The following is a 19,332-nucleotide window of genomic DNA, read 5'->3' as shown; positions in this document are numbered from 1 at the left end:
TGCTGAAAAGGACACTATTATACATGCCTTAAGTAGGGCTTTCTCTGGTTATATTTGTTCTAGCAAGAAATATTAACATAAAAAAATAAAAAATAATTACTATAATTGATTCTTAAAATGAATCACTAAACCTTGACCGAGCAGTAAAACAAGTGTGTGATCTTTACGCTTCGTGTTATGATTCAATAGAAAGTTCGATGTGGTGTACAATTTCCGTGTGGTGGATCTGAATTAAATTTTGATATTTCAAAATGAATGCCTTTACAAATGTTATTGAAGATATTTGTCTCCCTTTTGTAAAAACATGTTTTCCAGTTAAAGATATTACTTTCATTAAATCTTTGGCGTCGTTTTAATCACCTTTTTTACCAAACCTACTAAGAATCGATGACCCCATTTTAAGAAGCTGATGGAAAATTAAAATCACCAAGAAGGGTTTTATGTGACCTTTTTGAACTTTCTACTGCTTGCAAAGACATGATATTCCTTTAACAATAAAGGCAAGATAATGTGGCAATTCATTTATTATCTTTTTAAGATTTTAAATTACACACATTGACTTGAAAAGTAGAGCAACTCAAAATAAAGAAGTAAAAATGTGAAAGAACTCATCTACATTCCAAGGAATTTTATTATTTGGGTTATACTAAAATATAATGTAGACAAATGTTAAAAGTCTTACATGAATTATTACATAAATTCTTTTAAAATAAAGCATACATGACAATATTTTGATTTGACAACTAAGCATAGCATTGGTACACAATTTTGTTTTTTAAGACAAAACGTCCAAAAAAGAGTGTCATTTCCATTTTCGTATAAAACTGAACTTGATATATTTTCTATAACGTGTAGACTACTGAAGGTTTATTCAAATACACACGTCGTGTACATGGAAAATGCACATGATCTTATAGCAAATTAGTACTTTGTTGAACATATAAATTCCTGAATCGATTATTTTAACGATATTCCCAAAACAACCCCACGAATAATTATGTAATAAACGTAACATTGAAGACAAAATATTGTTTTTCGTTCTAAAAAGTAGGATAAGCTATGCATATGCATAATCGCATTGCCAACTATAGCAACTGTCTCATATTTTGTACAAATCATATGCGACCTTTAATTGTTTTCAAATGTTTACCGTCAAGGAAAACAAACTGAAAAAAGTTCATTAATTTGTACATCAGGCCGTTAGTTTTCTCGTTTGAATTGTTTCATATTTGTCATTTCAGGGCTTTTTATAGCTGACTATGTGGTATGGGTTTTATTCATTGTTGAAGGCCGTATGGTGACCTATAGTTGTTAATTTCTGTGTCATTTTGTCCCTTCTGGAGATTTGTCTCATTAGCATTCATACCATATCTTCTTATTTTTATATGTATGTTTTCCATTTCAGTTTTAAGACTTTCTATTCGTATTCAAAAGAAAAAATAACAAACGTATTTTGTACATTTTTTTAAGATATTTCTGATCAGCTTCGTTGTATTTTATTATTTGTAATTCCTTAGTTACGAAGGAGTCGGATGTTTGTTGTTGGTTTGGATATGTTGTTAACACTCATATCTGGTATTCCCGTTACTGGTTTTATGCATTAAATCAAAATAGTACAAGGATGAATAAAACAAGAATTTTAAAGGTAATATATATTGAGAAAATTCTCTGAACAGCCAACGTTGCTTGAACTGTTTACGTTTTCTCTACAAGTATGTTTCAAACCTTAAGTGACTAAAAACAGCAAAAATCGTCTATCATTAATTTGCAATATTAGTTTTAATGATATTATATTATTTTTCTTAAAAACATGGAATTTAGCAAATGATAATATCATTTGAATAATGTCAGAACGAAGCACATGCTTCTTGTTTGGATGTACTTTCAGAGATTGATTGAAAAACAAAATGACCCTAAATAGTAAAGACGATTACTTTAATCAATTTCGCAAGGAGGTTTCGACATTACCTTAGTTTTAACACAATTTCATAATTAAATAAAATTGAGAATGGAAAAGACGGTTTGGCATTTATTTTTCAAATAACACTCACACCAGGAAAGCGCTTCGTACGAATGAAATTTATAACGTGTTGTTTTCATATTTTTTCTAACTTTCATACTTATTCTATAGTAGCATTTTGTATCGCCTCTTACAAATACTTCAATCAAAAAGAAAATTCAAGAATGTATTTTTCAAACATTGTTCACGACATGTTTATAATGTTCCTAGAACAAAGATATGACCGGCTTTTAAAACGTTAAATTGGAAAATCGTACAGACTTAATGCATTTTTATTAAACATGACTTAACTATATTCTTATGTTGCTGTTACCTAAGAATATATGTGGTATGGTTCTACCACAAAACTCTCCAAACATAACAGCAATAATTTATATAAACATCTATTTTACAGGCTCATTGTAACAAAGGAAACAAACGCAAAACCGGAGGGGATAAACATCATTTACAAGGATCAGATGACATGGAAAATAGAAATACCTCGAGGGATGTTGATGTCAATCTGCCACACCGAGTATTTAAATTAGGTCAAACCGTAGCCGACTTTGAAGATTTTGACTTCATACCAATTCATTCAAGTGCAGAGAGTAAAACCATTCATCTTACCATTAAAGTTATAAAAACACTCTCTTAAAGAATTTAATTGAAAACACTATAGTTCAGATGTTAAATTAAAAGATGAATGTGATAATAAATTATATATATATATATATATATATATATATATATATAGGTAACAATGTGACACTTCTTTGTTTAATAAGTTGTTGTAATCCTTTAAGGTGCTGTGTGGAAGTCCATCTGCATAAATCGTTTACAATGCAAGCTCTGACCCTCGTATCTCGATTATATACCTCGTAAATGAAATAATGTCAAACAGTATGTGTTATAATCATATGAATAAAGGGAGACGTGGGATTATAGTTTAGACATTAAACAAAGACAGAATCAAACCAAAAAGGACGTTCAGAAGACAACAATATGGTTTTCAACAAGAAACAAGTTAGATGTAATATGTCAAACTATAAACCGTTTTGGCAATGTTTTCTGAAAAATCATTTTGCAGTGTCCAGTTCACATTATTGATTTGCTGAGACATTTTGTTTATTATAATGATGGGATGAGATACAACTCATTTGCCTTATTTCCCATTTGTGTATTTTGATTTTGATTTTTGCAGGAAATAGGGTAATTAAAATTCCTTTTTAACCTATTTTACTTATTTATCTTATTTTTTCTGAAAATCGAAGTATTACTTGTATGTCAATCTAAAGAAATGATTGATATAAAACCATATGCAAATTGACAAATAAAATGTATTATGATCGGCAAAAGTACACATGGTGCTTTTACCAAGCAGAGTCGGTGAGCCTGACCTATGATCCTTGCGAAAAAAACCTTGTCAAGTGTTGTATTTTGTAATGTCTAAATGCTCTTTCGTCATTTCGGGTAATATGTTTACATATTGCAAAAACACCTTTATATTATTGTAATGACTCAATTAATAAGTCTTCACGTGCATATAAAAGAGCGAAACCAACAATGTACACACACGAAAAAGTGGAAGGTATATTGCAAGTACAAAATTATTTCAACTTACAGTCAGATATGCCTATAAAAACTCTATATACTGTATATTTGTTGTTTTCAGTCAATTCTGACAGAAGTATTAATTTATAATCCAAGTGTCTCCAATGAATAAGGAAAATTCCAAGTTCACCGTTTGATGATTCCGATAATTAAGAATTGTTCCAAACAGATTGTCAACAAATATTCAACAAATAGTCAGGATATATTCCATAGATAAGCGTGTTTGCTGTTAGAATAAATGTCCAAAGATAATAAATCCATTGATGAATATATCGTATCTGCAAAGTAAAGATACAAAATAATATTAAAAACTGGAATTGAATATGTTCTCTGAGTTTTTCCTTATGTACTGACCAAAATAGATATTTGTAGTATTCTCATTTTATTTGTGCCACGTGTGGAGCAGGATCTTCTTACCCATTCGTAGGACTTGAGATTACATCTGGTTTTGTTTTGGGGTTCTCGCTTCTCAATCTTTTGTTTTTATGTAGTATTTTTTAAAATATATCATTTTCATCATCATACATAAAAAGTATATAGCGTTATCAAAAACCGTATATTGGCCTCAACTTTAATTCATAAGTACGTGCTTTCATTATCCCAATTGGGGCAATATGCGTAATTGATTTTACATAGGCGGTAATGGTAACGTTTTCCTCTGTAGCACAGTCCATATCGTAATCTTGGATATGCATGATGGCTCATTTCGAAGCTGAGACATTTTCACATATGTGGTTAAATTTTCGGGGTACGAAGTGTGATTCATTTTTCCGTAAATTAGCACACCCCGACAATCCTTTCGTGATGCGGCTCCTGGTGGAACAAAAAAAAAACTTTTTTCACACAATAAAATTGAAAATTTAATACTTTGCATACATTTAATAATTGCATAGTTTTTACACATTTATTCTATGGTCCTCTACTTTTCAAATCAACACAAATGGTTAAGCTCAGTCACTTGTTAAAAATAGAAACATGTCCAATATCACTACACAGAGATTTTTTGTTTACGCACAATTTTTGTGTTCCTCAATTTGATACGCATTAGGGAATTGACCCATTTAACAAACTGACCCGAAACCCAAGCAGATGTCTGACAAATTTTACACAGGTTAAGCTTTTGTATGTGCAGTTAAAAAAGCGGAATATTAGTTCATTTGAATGTGTATTTCGCTTTAAATATGATGAAGATATTATTAAAATTGAGAATGGAAATGGGGAATGTGTCAAAGAGACAACAACCCGACCATAGAACAGACAACAGCAGAAGGTCACCAACAGGTCTTCAATGCAGCGAGAAATTCCCGCACCCGGAGGCGTCCTTCAGCTGGCCCCTAAACAAATATATATACTAGTTCAGTGATAATATAGTACGTTTAGTAAAATTTGAAACGTTATATTTAACTTATATTGTAAAATGTACAAATCAAAAGAACCTCTCACATGAATATCAGCGGCAATGATAGAAACACTAACTTTAGTAATGACGGCTGTTATTTGAATAGTCTTCTTTCTGTATATGATAACAAGTAGTAGTAACCCAACCAGTTATGCTAATTTTAAAAATCAGGAAACTGACATTAAGAGGACAAAAACAAGGCATAACAGATACCCTTTGGAAAACCTTTTACAACATAGTTGTTTAATACGAGCTTTAATATAAAAATAAGGAGATCTGGTATGATTGCCAATATGACAACCAACACCCAATTTCAAATGAAGTGGATGTAAGCAATCATTGGCAACCGTACGGCCTTAAACAATGAGACAAACTCATACCGTAAAGTAGGCTATAAAAGGCCCCGGCATAAAAAATAAGAAACAATTCAATTGAGAAAACTAACGGCCTAATTTATAACAAAACAATTTACGAAAAACAAATATGACAGACATGAACTAACGACAACCACTGAACTACAGGCTCCTGACATTGGACAGGCACATAAAGAATGTGGCGGGGCTAAATGTTTGTGAGCGTTCAACCCTCTCCTAACCTGGGACAGTGATGTAACAGCATAACATAAGAACAAAATCTACAAATCAGTTGAAAAAGGCTTAATTCATCAGATCGATACACAGCAGAAAAACATCAAACAAATACACAGACCGGACGTGGCAGGGTATTTATCCATCCCTCATCCCTAACAACAAAAAAGACACCAAGTACAAATCTGACAGTACTGACAGTTACTGACATCTAGTTCAAAGCCAATAACAACTAATAAAAAAAAATTGTATCATTTAAATATGTTTTAGAGACTGTTTGTTTTGTTTCATCTACTTGCTTTTATTCGAACTTATTTATCAATGTCCTTTGGTAACTCCTTTTTTAGGTATTATAACATTATCAATCTTTGTGAGGAGAAAAAATAGTTGTCGGTGGAACACTGTTTTAACTGGTGAAATGAGTTTACGCTTACCGCCGGCACTATTCAAAATTTATAATATTTTAGAAAATAAAATTTTAGTTTGATCAACAAATATTTTATATTTAATTGACAATCAAAGAGTATGTAAGAATATGTTTAAATGCAACACCAAATTATTAGCTGTAGTTTAATCGAAATATTTATTTCCATACTTTCCTTTGTTTGATACACGACTTAATGCCATATTAATTAGTATAGGTGTATCTATTTCTTTTACCTTAAAACTACACATTTCACTAAAAGTGATTTAAAAGTCCTTACTTGTAGATCTCCAGACGATATGCAATGATAAGTCTTGCATGTTAAGATTTGAGTTATCGCTCTTTAAACGCGGTTCAAGAAACAAATTACAATAATGAAGGCATCACCGAATAAGATTATATGTTGTCATATGAATATTTTTAGCATGACATAAAATGACTAAATATGGCCATAATATAAAGTTATATCTGTTTTAAGACATAATAATAAAATAATCTCTCCGTACCAAGACTTTGAGTTCTACGCATAAATTTACTGTAAAATAGCTGAAACTAATTATAAACGAGTTGTGTCGGAACGGAAGGCCATTTTTAAAACGGTTTCACTGAAATTTATCTTTTTAATTTTTCAAATGTTAGCTAGCAGTCTCCTCGTTGGTGCCTCCGCCAAAACTATTTCAGCTAAAGTTTATATTATACTGATTTTTTACATTACTTTTATGTCAATTCCAAAACTATAGGTTTTTAGACAAAAAAGTCCTATATATCGTGAACTAGAATGAATAGTCAGAAAATATAAAAAGTGTGTATCTAAATTGGGTGAAGGAATTAGATTGATAAAAAATGGAACGAAAGTTTACCTTTTTCAAGAATGTTAATTCCTTTGATACACGTATATTTTGTTCCATTTAGAAAATTTCATGTTAAAACATTTTACAACCGTGTTACAAATAAATAGGTATGATATTGTCATTAGTCCGTTTTATATATTATAAACTGCTATTTGCTTCCTTAGTTTCACTAAGTGGAGTCTGTCATCAAACGATACAAACAACACGGTTATTGATATTACGTTTATGAAATAAATTCAATGAAATACATTAAAAAATGATCACTCTTTCTCATCTAAGTTTACATAGGCAATTCTATATGTTCTATCAAATAACATAAATTGATTTTCCAAAACTTGTTTCTACTCTCCTTACTCTGGTATTGTTAAAATCAATGGTAGTTTTTTTAAATATTTTAAATTGGCTATTGATTAACATTTTGAAAATGTAAGTTTAAGTTATACCTCTTATTTCAAAATCCTTTGATGTGATTTTTATTTCCGTTGCATAAATGATAAAATTGGTTATTATGAACTTTGGAACATAAATTATGCTATATTTTCAGTTAACTAAAGACATTTAACTAAAAGTGATTTAAAAGTCCTTACTTGTTCACCTTTCTAGACGATATGTTACGGTTAGTCTTGCATTTTAAGATTTGAGTTATCGCTCTTTAAACGGGGTTAAAGAAAAAAGTTACAATAATGAAGGTATCACCGAATAAAATTATAAATTGCCATATGAATGTGTTTAGCATGACATAAAATGAGTAAATATGGCTATAATATAAAGTTAGATCTGTATAAAGAAATAATGATAAAACAATCATAGGTGTTTCTCGTTTCTCGTTTTTTATATAGATTAGACCGTTGGTTTTCCTGTTTGAATTGTTTTACACTAGTCATTTTGGGGTCCTTTATAGCTTGCTGTTCGGTGTGAGCCAATGCTCCGTGTTGAAGGCTGTAGTTTGACCTATATATGTTATCTTTTTATACATTGTGAATTGGATGGAGAGTTGTCTCATTTGCACTCATACCACATCTTCTTATTTATAAAGATTTGAGTTATCGCTCTTTAAACGCGGTTAAAGAAAAAACTAATGAAGGCATCACCTAATAAAATGATACGTTGTCATATGAATGTTTTGGGCATGACATAAAATGACTGAATATGGCCATGATATAAATTTATATCTGTATTAAGAAATAATGAAAATATAATCTCTCCGTAACAAGACTTTGGGTCCTACACATAAAGTAATTGTAAAAAAGCAGCACATAATGATAACTGTAGGTGTGTCGGAATGGAAGGCCATAATAAAAAAGATTTCACCGAAATTTACCTTTAAATTATTCAAATGATAACAGCCTCCTATCGGTTGCCTCCACCTAACTATTTCAGCTAAAGTGTATATTATACTGATTTTTCATATTTACTTTTTATGTCAATTCCAAAACTATAGGTTTTTCAGAAAAACAAGTCCTATATATCGTGAACTAGAACGAATAACCAGAAGATATAAAAAGTGTGTATCTTAATTGGGTGAAGGAAATAGATGGATAGAAAATGGAACAAAAATTTACCTTTTTCAAGAATGTTATTTCCATAGATACACGTATATTTTGTTCAATTTAGAGAATTTCATGTAAAAGCATTTTACAATCGTGTTACAAATAAAAAGGTATAATATTGTCATTGGTCAATTTTTATATATTATATACTGCTATTTGATTCCTAACTTTCCCTAAGTGGTATTTGTTTTCAAATGATACAACCAACACAGTTATGGATATTAGGTTTATGAAATACAAAACAATACATTTAACTAATGATCACTCTTTCTCATCTAAGTTTACATATGCACATCAGTATAGTATACTAAATAACATATATTAATATTCTAAAACTTTAATTTTGAATGAACTATTATATTACATTCTAACAAAATGGATGTGGTTATTTAACTACATTTATTGGGTTTTTCTACTCATCTTACACTTGTATTGTTTAATCAATGGTAGATTTTTTTTATTTTGTTTTTACATTGGTTATTGAATAACATTTTGAAAATATAAGTTTATGTTACACCTCTTATTTCAAAATCATTTGTCGACATTGTAAATTCTCCACTTTTTTTTTATACGATTTTTATGTCCGTTGCATATGTGATAAAAGTGGTAATGATCAACTTGACAACATAAATTATACTATATTTCCATTTATTCTAATAGATGTATTGATTTCTAGCTCAAGTTCATTAAAAGATGGAAACAATATAATATAACTTTTGTTTTAAGCGAAATCAAAGACAACTAATCAGAACTTTTTCTGGTCTTAACAATTGTTTCTCCTCATCTATGGAAGTCAGTCCAGTAAAGAAAAAACCCAAAAAACCCATTCTAGTTCTGAAAAGGTTTTTTCACTGCATATACAAATACAGAAAATAAACAGTTCATGGGTTGGAATCTTAACTGCTGAACAAACTATGCTAGGAGGAGTGGTTAGGTCCGTGAACGTCAAATCCTACGTACTGCTGAATGCAATTAGTTTTGCACGTGACAGGTCATGACTTTGGAGTTTAGAATATATCTGGTTGAGGGTTAGGTTACTGGATAGGTATTGTTTGTGTGCAAAAAAAAAACGATGCGACGATACAAAGGGGACATTCAAAGCTCATAATTTGAAGAGAGACTGACAACGTCATTGCAAAAAAAAACGGATGAAGACGAAAGACAAACAATTGCACAAAACACTAAATAGAAATCTAAAGACCGAACAAGACAAACCCCATCACCAACTTAGTGTAATCTCAGGTGCTCCGGAATAATGTGTAGATGCTGCTCCACCAGTGACACCGTCATGGGTATAACGGTGTTGTTATAAAATATAAATATAGTGTAAAGTGGGGATATCAGGAGTTTTTTTTTTTCAAGATAATTAACATTTGATAATGTGATGTGGGCAACAAATGTCCCCTTAGTAAAGAACATATCGTGATCTGTAACCGTATAAAGAAGGCAACTGAGACTAATTATGCTTAAGGCTGAACACCTAAATTATGTATAGATATTTTACAATTTATCAGATGAGACGGCTGGAAATTACAATGAGGGTAAATATGTATGATGTACTGTAAAGTTCTTTTTTATGACAATTGTTAATTTGGGAAAAAAAACAGCTATTCAAAATATCATTATAATCCTTGTTGGGTGTGTAATTATCATTATTTATAAGAAATTGAGTCCACCTTTTTTTGCCGTTTGGAAGTCATATTGCTTTTGTAAATACTGTGGCTAATTCAATTTGTGATTTTACAAATGTCTGCAAACAAACTTCGTTCACTTGCAACCACGAAATCCACGAAAATCCACGAAAATTTGTATCCCACAAATAATGATGAATCCACAGTATTGGACTCATTTATCCTTTGTCTTAAATATGAAAAAAGCGGTAAAATTTTACTTTTAATGCAGATTATTGAACTTGAAAATAGTCCAACTGGAATGATGAGGTAAATTTGATAACCGGTTCAAGTTTGGAAGTATTGATAATGGTTTCATGTATAGTATTGAAATACAAACAACACTAACAAAGTAAAACTTTAAAAGGTTGATTAAATTAATACTTAATAAATACGTACTATTTCTTCAGCCATTTTGGGAAAACGCCTTTCTTGCTGGTTATTAGAACATCCTTCAACGTTCTTTTCTAGCAAAATGGTAAGTCAAAGCTAATATAAAAGCTGTCATTAAGTTATCTTAACTCCATCCTCACTGATTTAATATATCCTTTGTGATTATAATGAGGTGTTAAAACACACTATGAATTTGAAAATGATATTCCCCGGAACTTTCGGTGTGAATTCGCCATGACTGCAAATTTACTTTGTCATTTTTTTCTACAAAGAAAAAGTAAGAAATGATTAGGAATTGTTACTAAAAGGTTAAAGCAATATGTAAAAATGCCACATAATCTATAAGAAGATATGTCCACCCTGAAAAAAAATATATTCTGTAGTTTATTTTTTATTTTTCATCTCCTGTTTGATTCGACTGAAATATGAATTGTAGGATTGTACATAAAAATGAAACATTAATATTATGTGACCGATGCTTAAATATTTTTTTTAAAGATTTTATAACTAGGAAAAGTTAGGCATATAACATTTTCAGTAAATGAATATTTCAATTTCTCAGGGAAATAGAGCATAGATTTTAAACAATAGTAAAACAACATCATATATATACTAGTTCAGTGATAATATAGTACGTTTAGTAAAATTTGAAACGTTATATTTAACTTATATTGTAAAATGTACAAATCAAAAGAACCTCTCACATGAATATCAGCGGCAATGATAGAAACACTAACTTTAGTAATGACGGCTGTTATTTGAATAGTCTTCTTTCTGTATATGATAACAAGTAGTAGTAACCCAACCAGTTATGCTAATTTTAAAAATCAGGAAACTGACATTAAGAGGACAAAAACAAGGCATAACAGATACCCTTTGGAAAACCTTTTACAACATAGTTGTTTAATACGAGCTTTAATATAAAAATAAGGAGATCTGGTATGATTGCCAATATGACAACCAACACCCAATTTCAAATGAAGTGGATGTAAGCAATCATTGGCAACCGTACGGCCTTAAACAATGAGACAAACTCATACCGTAAAGTAGGCTATAAAAGGCCCCGGCATAAAAAATAAGAAACAATTCAATTGAGAAAACTAACGGCCTAATTTATAACAAAACAATTTACGAAAAACAAATATGACAGACATGAACTAACGACAACCACTGAACTACAGGCTCCTGACATTGGACAGGCACATAAAGAATGTGGCGGGGCTAAATGTTTGTGAGCGTTCAACCCTCTCCTAACCTGGGACAGTGATGTAACAGCATAACATAAGAACAAAATCTACAAATCAGTTGAAAAAGGCTTAATTCATCAGATCGATACACAGCAGAAAAACATCAAACAAATACACAGACCGGACGTGGCAGGGTATTTATCCATCCCTCATCCCTAACAACAAAAAAGACACCAAGTACAAATCTGACAGTACTGACAGTTACTGACATCTAGTTCAAAGCCAATAACAACTAATAAAAAAAAATTGTATCATTTAAATATGTTTTAGAGACTGTTTGTTTTGTTTCATCTACTTGCTTTTATTCGAACTTATTTATCAATGTCCTTTGGTAACTCCTTTTTTAGGTATTATAACATTATCAATCTTTGTGAGGAGAAAAAATAGTTGTCGGTGGAACACTGTTTTAACTGGTGAAATGAGTTTACGCTTACCGCCGGCACTATTCAAAATTTATAATATTTTAGAAAATAAAATTTTAGTTTGATCAACAAATATTTTATATTTAATTGACAATCAAAGAGTATGTAAGAATATGTTTAAATGCAACACCAAATTATTAGCTGTAGTTTAATCGAAATATTTATTTCCATACTTTCCTTTGTTTGATACACGACTTAATGCCATATTAATTAGTATAGGTGTATCTATTTCTTTTACCTTAAAACTACACATTTCACTAAAAGTGATTTAAAAGTCCTTACTTGTAGATCTCCAGACGATATGCAATGATAAGTCTTGCATGTTAAGATTTGAGTTATCGCTCTTTAAACGCGGTTCAAGAAACAAATTACAATAATGAAGGCATCACCGAATAAGATTATATGTTGTCATATGAATATTTTTAGCATGACATAAAATGACTAAATATGGCCATAATATAAAGTTATATCTGTTTTAAGACATAATAATAAAATAATCTCTCCGTACCAAGACTTTGAGTTCTACGCATAAATTTACTGTAAAATAGCTGAAACTAATTATAAACGAGTTGTGTCGGAACGGAAGGCAATTTTTAAAACGGTTTCACTGAAATTTATCTTTTTAATTTTTCAAATGTTAGCTAGCAGTCTCCTCTTTGGTGCCTCCGCCAAAACTATTTCAGCTAAAGTTTATATTATACTGATTTTTTACATTACTTTTATGTCAATTCCAAAACTATAGGTTTTTAGACAAAAAAGTCCTATATATCGTGAACTAGAATGAATAGTCAGAAAATATAAAAAGTGTGTATCTAAATTGGGTGAAGGAATTAGATTGATAAAAAATGGAACGAAAGTTTACCTTTTTCAAGAATGTTAATTCCTTTGATACACGTATATTTTGTTCCATTTAGAAAATTTCATGTTAAAACATTTTACAACCGTGTTACAAATAAATAGGTATGATATTGTCATTAGTCCGTTTTATATATTATAAACTGCTATTTGCTTCCTTAGTTTCACTAAGTGGAGTCTGTCATCAAACGATACAAACAACACGGTTATTGATATTACGTTTATGAAATAAATTCAATGAAATACATTAAAAAATGATCACTCTTTCTCATCTAAGTTTACATAGGCAATTCTATATGTTCTATCAAATAACATAAATTGATTTTCCAAAACTTGTTTCTACTCTCCTTACTCTGGTATTGTTAAAATCAATGGTAGTTTTTTTAAATATTTTAAATTGGCTATTGATTAACATTTTGAAAATGTAAGTTTAAGTTATACCTCTTATTTCAAAATCCTTTGATGTGATTTTTATTTCCGTTGCATAAATGATAAAATTGGTTATTATGAACTTTGGAACATAAATTATGCTATATTTTCAGTTAACTAAAGACATTTAACTAAAAGTGACTTAAAAGTCCTTACTTGTTCACCTTTCTAGACGATATGTTACGGTTAGTCTTGCATTTTAAGATTTGAGTTATCGCTCTTTAAACGGGGTTAAAGAAAAAAGTTACAATAATGAAGGTATCACCGAATAAAATTATAAATTGCCATATGAATGTGTTTAGCATGACATAAAATGAGTAAATATGGCTATAATATAAAGTTAGATCTGTATAAAGAAATAATGATAAAACAATCATAGGTGTTTCTCGTTTCTCGTTTTTTATATAGATTAGACCGTTGGTTTTCCTGTTTGAATTGTTTTACACTAGTCATTTTGGGGTCCTTTATAGCTTGCTGTTCGGTGTGAGCCAATGCTCCGTGTTGAAGGCTGTAGTTTGACCTATATATGTTATCTTTTTATACATTGTGAATTGGATGGAGAGTTGTCTCATTTGCACTCATACCACATCTTCTTATTTATAAAGATTTGAGTTATCGCTCTTTAAACGCGGTTAAAGAAAAAACTAATGAAGGCATCACCTAATAAAATGATACGTTGTCATATGAATGTTTTGGGCATGACATAAAATGACTGAATATGGCCATGATATAAATTTATATCTGTATTAAGAAATAATGAAAATATAATCTCTCCGTAACAAGACTTTGGGTCCTACACATAAAGTAATTGTAAAAAAGCAGCACATAATGATAACTGTAGGTGTGTCGGAATGGAAGGCCATAATAAAAAAGATTTCACCGAAATTTACCTTTAAATTATTCAAATGATAACAGCCTCCTATCGGTTGCCTCCACCTAACTATTTCAGCTAAAGTGTATATTATACTGATTTTTCATATTTACTTTTTATGTCAATTCCAAAACTATAGGTTTTTCAGAAAAACAAGTCCTATATATCGTGAACTAGAACGAATAACCAGAAGATATAAAAAGTGTGTATCTTAATTGGGTGAAGGAAATAGATGGATAGAAAATGGAACAAAAATTTACCTTTTTCAAGAATGTTATTTCCATAGATACACGTATATTTTGTTCAATTTAGAGAATTTCATGTAAAAGCATTTTACAATCGTGTTACAAATAAAAAGGTATAATATTGTCATTGGTCAATTTTTATATATTATATACTGCTATTTGATTCCTAACTTTCCCTAAGTGGTATTTGTTTTCAAATGATACAACCAACACAGTTATGGATATTAGGTTTATGAAATACAAAACAATACATTTAACTAATGATCACTCTTTCTCATCTAAGTTTACATATGCACATCAGTATAGTATACTAAATAACATATATTAATATTCTAAAACTTTAATTTTGAATGAACTATTATATTACATTCTAACAAAATGGATGTGGTTATTTAACTACATTTATTGGGTTTTTCTACTCATCTTACACTTGTATTGTTTAATCAATGGTAGATTTTTTTTATTTTGTTTTTACATTGGTTATTGAATAACATTTTGAAAATATAAGTTTATGTTACACCTCTTATTTCAAAATCATTTGTCGACATTGTAAATTCTCCACTTTTTTTTTATACGATTTTTATGTCCGTTGCATATGTGATAAAAGTGGTAATGATCAACTTGACAACATAAATTATACTATATTTCCATTTATTCTAATAGATGTATTGATTTCTAGCTCAAGTTCATTAAAAGATGGAAACAATATAATATAACTTTTGTTTTAAGCGAAATCAAAGACAACTAATCAGAACTTTTTCTGGTCTTAACAATTGTTTCTCCTCATCTATGGAAGTCAGTCCAGTAAAGAAAAAACCCAAAAAACCCATTCTAGTTCTGAAAAGGTTTTTTCACTGCATATACAAATACAGAAAATAAACAGTTCATGGGTTGGAATCTTAACTGCTGAACAAACTATGCTAGGAGGAGTGGTTAGGTCCGTGAACGTCAAATCCTACGTACTGCTGAATGCAATTAGTTTTGCACGTGACAGGTCATGACTTTGGAGTTTAGAATATATCTGGTTGAGGGTTAGGTTACTGGATAGGTATTGTTTGTGTGCAAAAAAAAAACGATGCGACGATACAAAGGGGACATTCAAAACTCATAATTTGAAGAGAGACTGACAACGTCATTGCAAAAAAAAACGGATGAAGACGAAAGACAAACAATTGCACAAAACACTAAATAGAAATCTAAAGACCGAACAAGACAAACCCCATCACCAACTTAGTGTAATCTCAGGTGCTCCGGAATAATGTGTAGATGCTGCTCCACCAGTGACACCGTCATGGGTATAACGGTGTTGTTATAAAATATAAATATAGTGTAAAGTGGGGATATCAGGAGTTTTTTTTTTTTCAAGATAATTAACATTTGATAATGTGATGTGGGCAACAAATGTCCCCTTAGTAAAGAACATATCGTGATCTGTAACCGTATAAAGAAGGCAACTGAGACTAATTATGCTTAAGGCTGAACACCTAAATTATGTATAGATATTTTACAATTTATCAGATGAGACGGCTGGAAATTACAATGAGGGTAAATATGTATGATGTACTGTAAAGTTCTTTTTTATGACAATTGTTAATTTGGGAAAAAAAACAGCTATTCAAAATATCATTATAATCCTTGTTGGGTGTGTAATTATCATTATTTATAAGAAATTGAGTCCACCTTTTTTTGCCGTTTGGAAGTCATATTGCTTTTGTAAATACTGTGGCTAATTCAATTTGTGATTTTACAAATGTCTGCAAACAAACTTCGTTCACTTGCAACCACGAAATCCACGAAAATCCACGAAAATTTGTATCCCACAAATAATGATGAATCCACAGTATTGGACTCATTTATCCTTTGTCTTAAATATGAAAAAAGCGGTAAAATTTTACTTTTAATGCAGATTATTGAACTTGAAAATAGTCCAACTGGAATGATGAGGTAAATTTGATAACCGGTTCAAGTTTGGAAGTATTGATAATGGTTTCATGTATAGTATTGAAATACAAACAACACTAACAAAGTAAAACTTTAAAAGGTTGATTAAATTAATACTTAATAAATACGTACTATTTCTTCAGCCATTTTGGGAAAACGCCTTTCTTGCTGGTTATTAGAACATCCTTCAACGTTCTTTTCTAGCAAAATGGTAAGTCAAAGCTAATATAAAAGCTGTCATTAAGTTATCTTAACTCCATCCTCACTGATTTAATATATCCTTTGTGATTATAATGAGGTGTTAAAACACACTATGAATTTGAAAATGATATTCCCCGGAACTTTCGGTGTGAATTCGCCATGACTGCAAATTTACTTTGTCATTTTTTTCTACAAAGAAAAAGTAAGAAATGATTAGGAATTGTTACTAAAAGGTTAAAGCAATATGTAAAAATGCCACATAATCTATAAGAAGATATGTCCACCCTGAAAAAAAATATATTCTGTAGTTTATTTTTTATTTTTCATCTCCTGTTTGATTCGACTGAAATATGAATTGTAGGATTGTACATAAAAATGAAACATTAATATTATGTGACCGATGCTTAAATATTTTTTTTTAAAGATTTTATAACTAGGACAAGTTAGGCATATAACATTTTCAGTAAATGAATATTTCAATTTCTCAGGGAAATAGAGCATAGATTTTAAACAATAGTAAAACAACATCAACTAAACATAAACAAGTAAAATTGTAAAAAATGCAAAAAACAGTTAATAATCTAACTGAGGCTACTACGTATGCTAATGAATCTGGTTTGGTATAAATAAAATAGTTCCCAACTAATCTTTTTCGTTAGAACTTTGTTTTATAACTTCGAAGGAAGGCTTACCAAAATATCAGGATTCAGATTCCATTCGTCACCAGTGATTAAGCTTAAATTAAAACAAATTTGATTTTCTTTTTCTTTTTCGACAACAAAACAGTTTGTTGTACATTGTAACGTTGTTCTCCCTTTCATTCCAAGGATAAATATAGGAGTAGTTCACATCACTATATTATAATGTTTAAGAAGAGGAATAATGATCAAATTTGAGATACTTTATGAATGGTATTATTTACAAAAATGAACTAATGCAAGTTACTTCAATAAAGTCCAGTAGAAGATATTGTCGGATTTTAGGTTGCCGGCTGAACTTCGAAACGTACCCCAGGAATAGATGTCCTTGGCTGTATTTGGCAAAACCTTTATGAATTTGGGGTCCTCACTGGTCTTCAAGTTCGTACTTGATTTGGCTTTTTTTTTTAACTTCTTTTAATCGAGATTCACTGATTAGTCTTTTGTAGACGAAACACACGTCTGGAGCGCAACATTATGAGCCTGGTATCTTTGATACGTTATATATATATATATATATTTGTTACAGGCATTTTCTAAATTTAGGCATTTTGTAAAATATATCGACTAATTTTTCTAGGCATTTAAAAAATGCCTAAAATTATTTATAGAATGAAATGTTAAAACACAAACTGAACAATTGAAACTTTTGAACAACAGAGCAGTTTTATTTTTGATAATTACTGAATGTTTAAGCTTTTACTAATCAAAAATAAATTCTACTGAATTATTTTAGATTCACACAAGCACATAACTCGACTATTTGTTATTTCATAAATTGTTTGGATGGCAGAACTGTTACACAATATTTATCCTTATTTTTTGCAAATACATTGTTTGGCATAAAATCTGGTTTAAGCACTTCAACCACATTGTAGAAACCTGGACCATGACACATTTAGCTCTTTCAATACCTTTTCTAAATAAACACATTAAGTTAGACAACATTGGGTTTCGCAATAAGCACACACTTCACACATCAATGTCTTCTTTTTCATATGTTCCCAAAAGATTCAACGTACATTATCATGATTAGTTTGACTTACATCTTTTGGCTTATTATAGCTTTTAACGGACTGAAGAAGATCTACCCATGACGGGTGATGCATCTTTATCAGGAGACGCTTATCCTGTGAGTACATACTTCACGTAGTTTCACTAAAAAGAATATATTATAGACATACAAACTTCCCAGCTGGTTTTTGAAGAATTAACTAATTTTATCGAACCATTAGTTATTTTCTTTGCAAGATGTTGTATTTTTGTCCATTTTTGTCATATGCATCTCAGTGATATCCTATTTCTACAAATTACCTGAAACTGAACAGGCAACTTGATGAATTTTGTTTCAAAATTTCAGTCATTTTACAAAATGACTAGGTATTTTTAGTCATTTTATATAATGCTTGTCAAGGTTAGCCATTTTATAAATTGCCTGAAAAATCAGTCATTTTACAAAATGCCTAAATTTAGAAAATGCCTGTAACATATATATAAATCTGGAAAAAAAAATACCTCCTTTACTCCCATATGCCTGTTGGAAGTAACTTATCACGATACTTTTACAATTTCTAAATATACTGTCGTTCAAGGTGTAGAAATTAGAAATGTAAAAATATCCAAAACAATTAACGCAAATGCCAGTATATAGAAGGAAAATGAAATAAATATTTTATAATTTTGTGCGTCTGAACCGCTTATCTGGATGTTACTTCACAAGGGAAATTATCCAATAAACAACAAACACTATGGTAGGATTAGATCACCCCCAGTTTTGGTGGGGTTCGTGTTGCTTAGACTTTAGTTTTCTATGTTGTGTCATCTACTATTATTTGTCTGTTTGTCTTTTTATTTTTGGCCATGGAGTTGTCAGTTTGTTTTCGATCTATGAGTTTGAATGTCCCTCTTGTATCTTTCGTCCCTCTTTTAAAGACAACAA

The 19,332-nt window shown here is 30.3% G+C and overlaps 1 protein-coding gene across 2 annotated transcripts in view; it reads right to left on the bottom strand.

Annotated features, from left to right (window-relative positions):
* Positions 1-16,880, bottom strand: part of LOC127699954 (putative nuclease HARBI1) — a 44,288-nt gene extending 27,408 nt beyond the window's left edge. Inside the window, exons 1-3 of one of the 2 annotated variants that reach the window (XM_052203329.1) lie at positions 13,016-13,162; positions 10,491-10,748; positions 3,621-3,888 (exon numbers count right to left, since the gene is read on the bottom strand). The gene's annotated coding sequence lies outside the window, so the exon portion shown is untranslated. Of the gene's footprint in view, positions 1-3,620; positions 3,889-10,490; positions 10,749-13,015; positions 13,163-16,626 lie in introns of those variants that run through there. The other variant, XM_052203330.1, reaches the window with a different exon arrangement.
* Positions 16,881-19,332: the final 2,452 nt, after the last annotated feature.

This window comes from Mytilus californianus, unplaced genomic scaffold (assembly GCF_021869535.1).
Source record: "Mytilus californianus isolate M0D057914Y unplaced genomic scaffold, xbMytCali1.0.p SCAF_45, whole genome shotgun sequence".
NCBI classification, from domain to species: domain Eukaryota; kingdom Metazoa; phylum Mollusca; class Bivalvia; order Mytilida; family Mytilidae; genus Mytilus; species Mytilus californianus.
The sequence above is the reverse complement of the archived record's forward strand: the minus strand, read 5'-3'. Positions and strand labels throughout refer to the sequence as shown.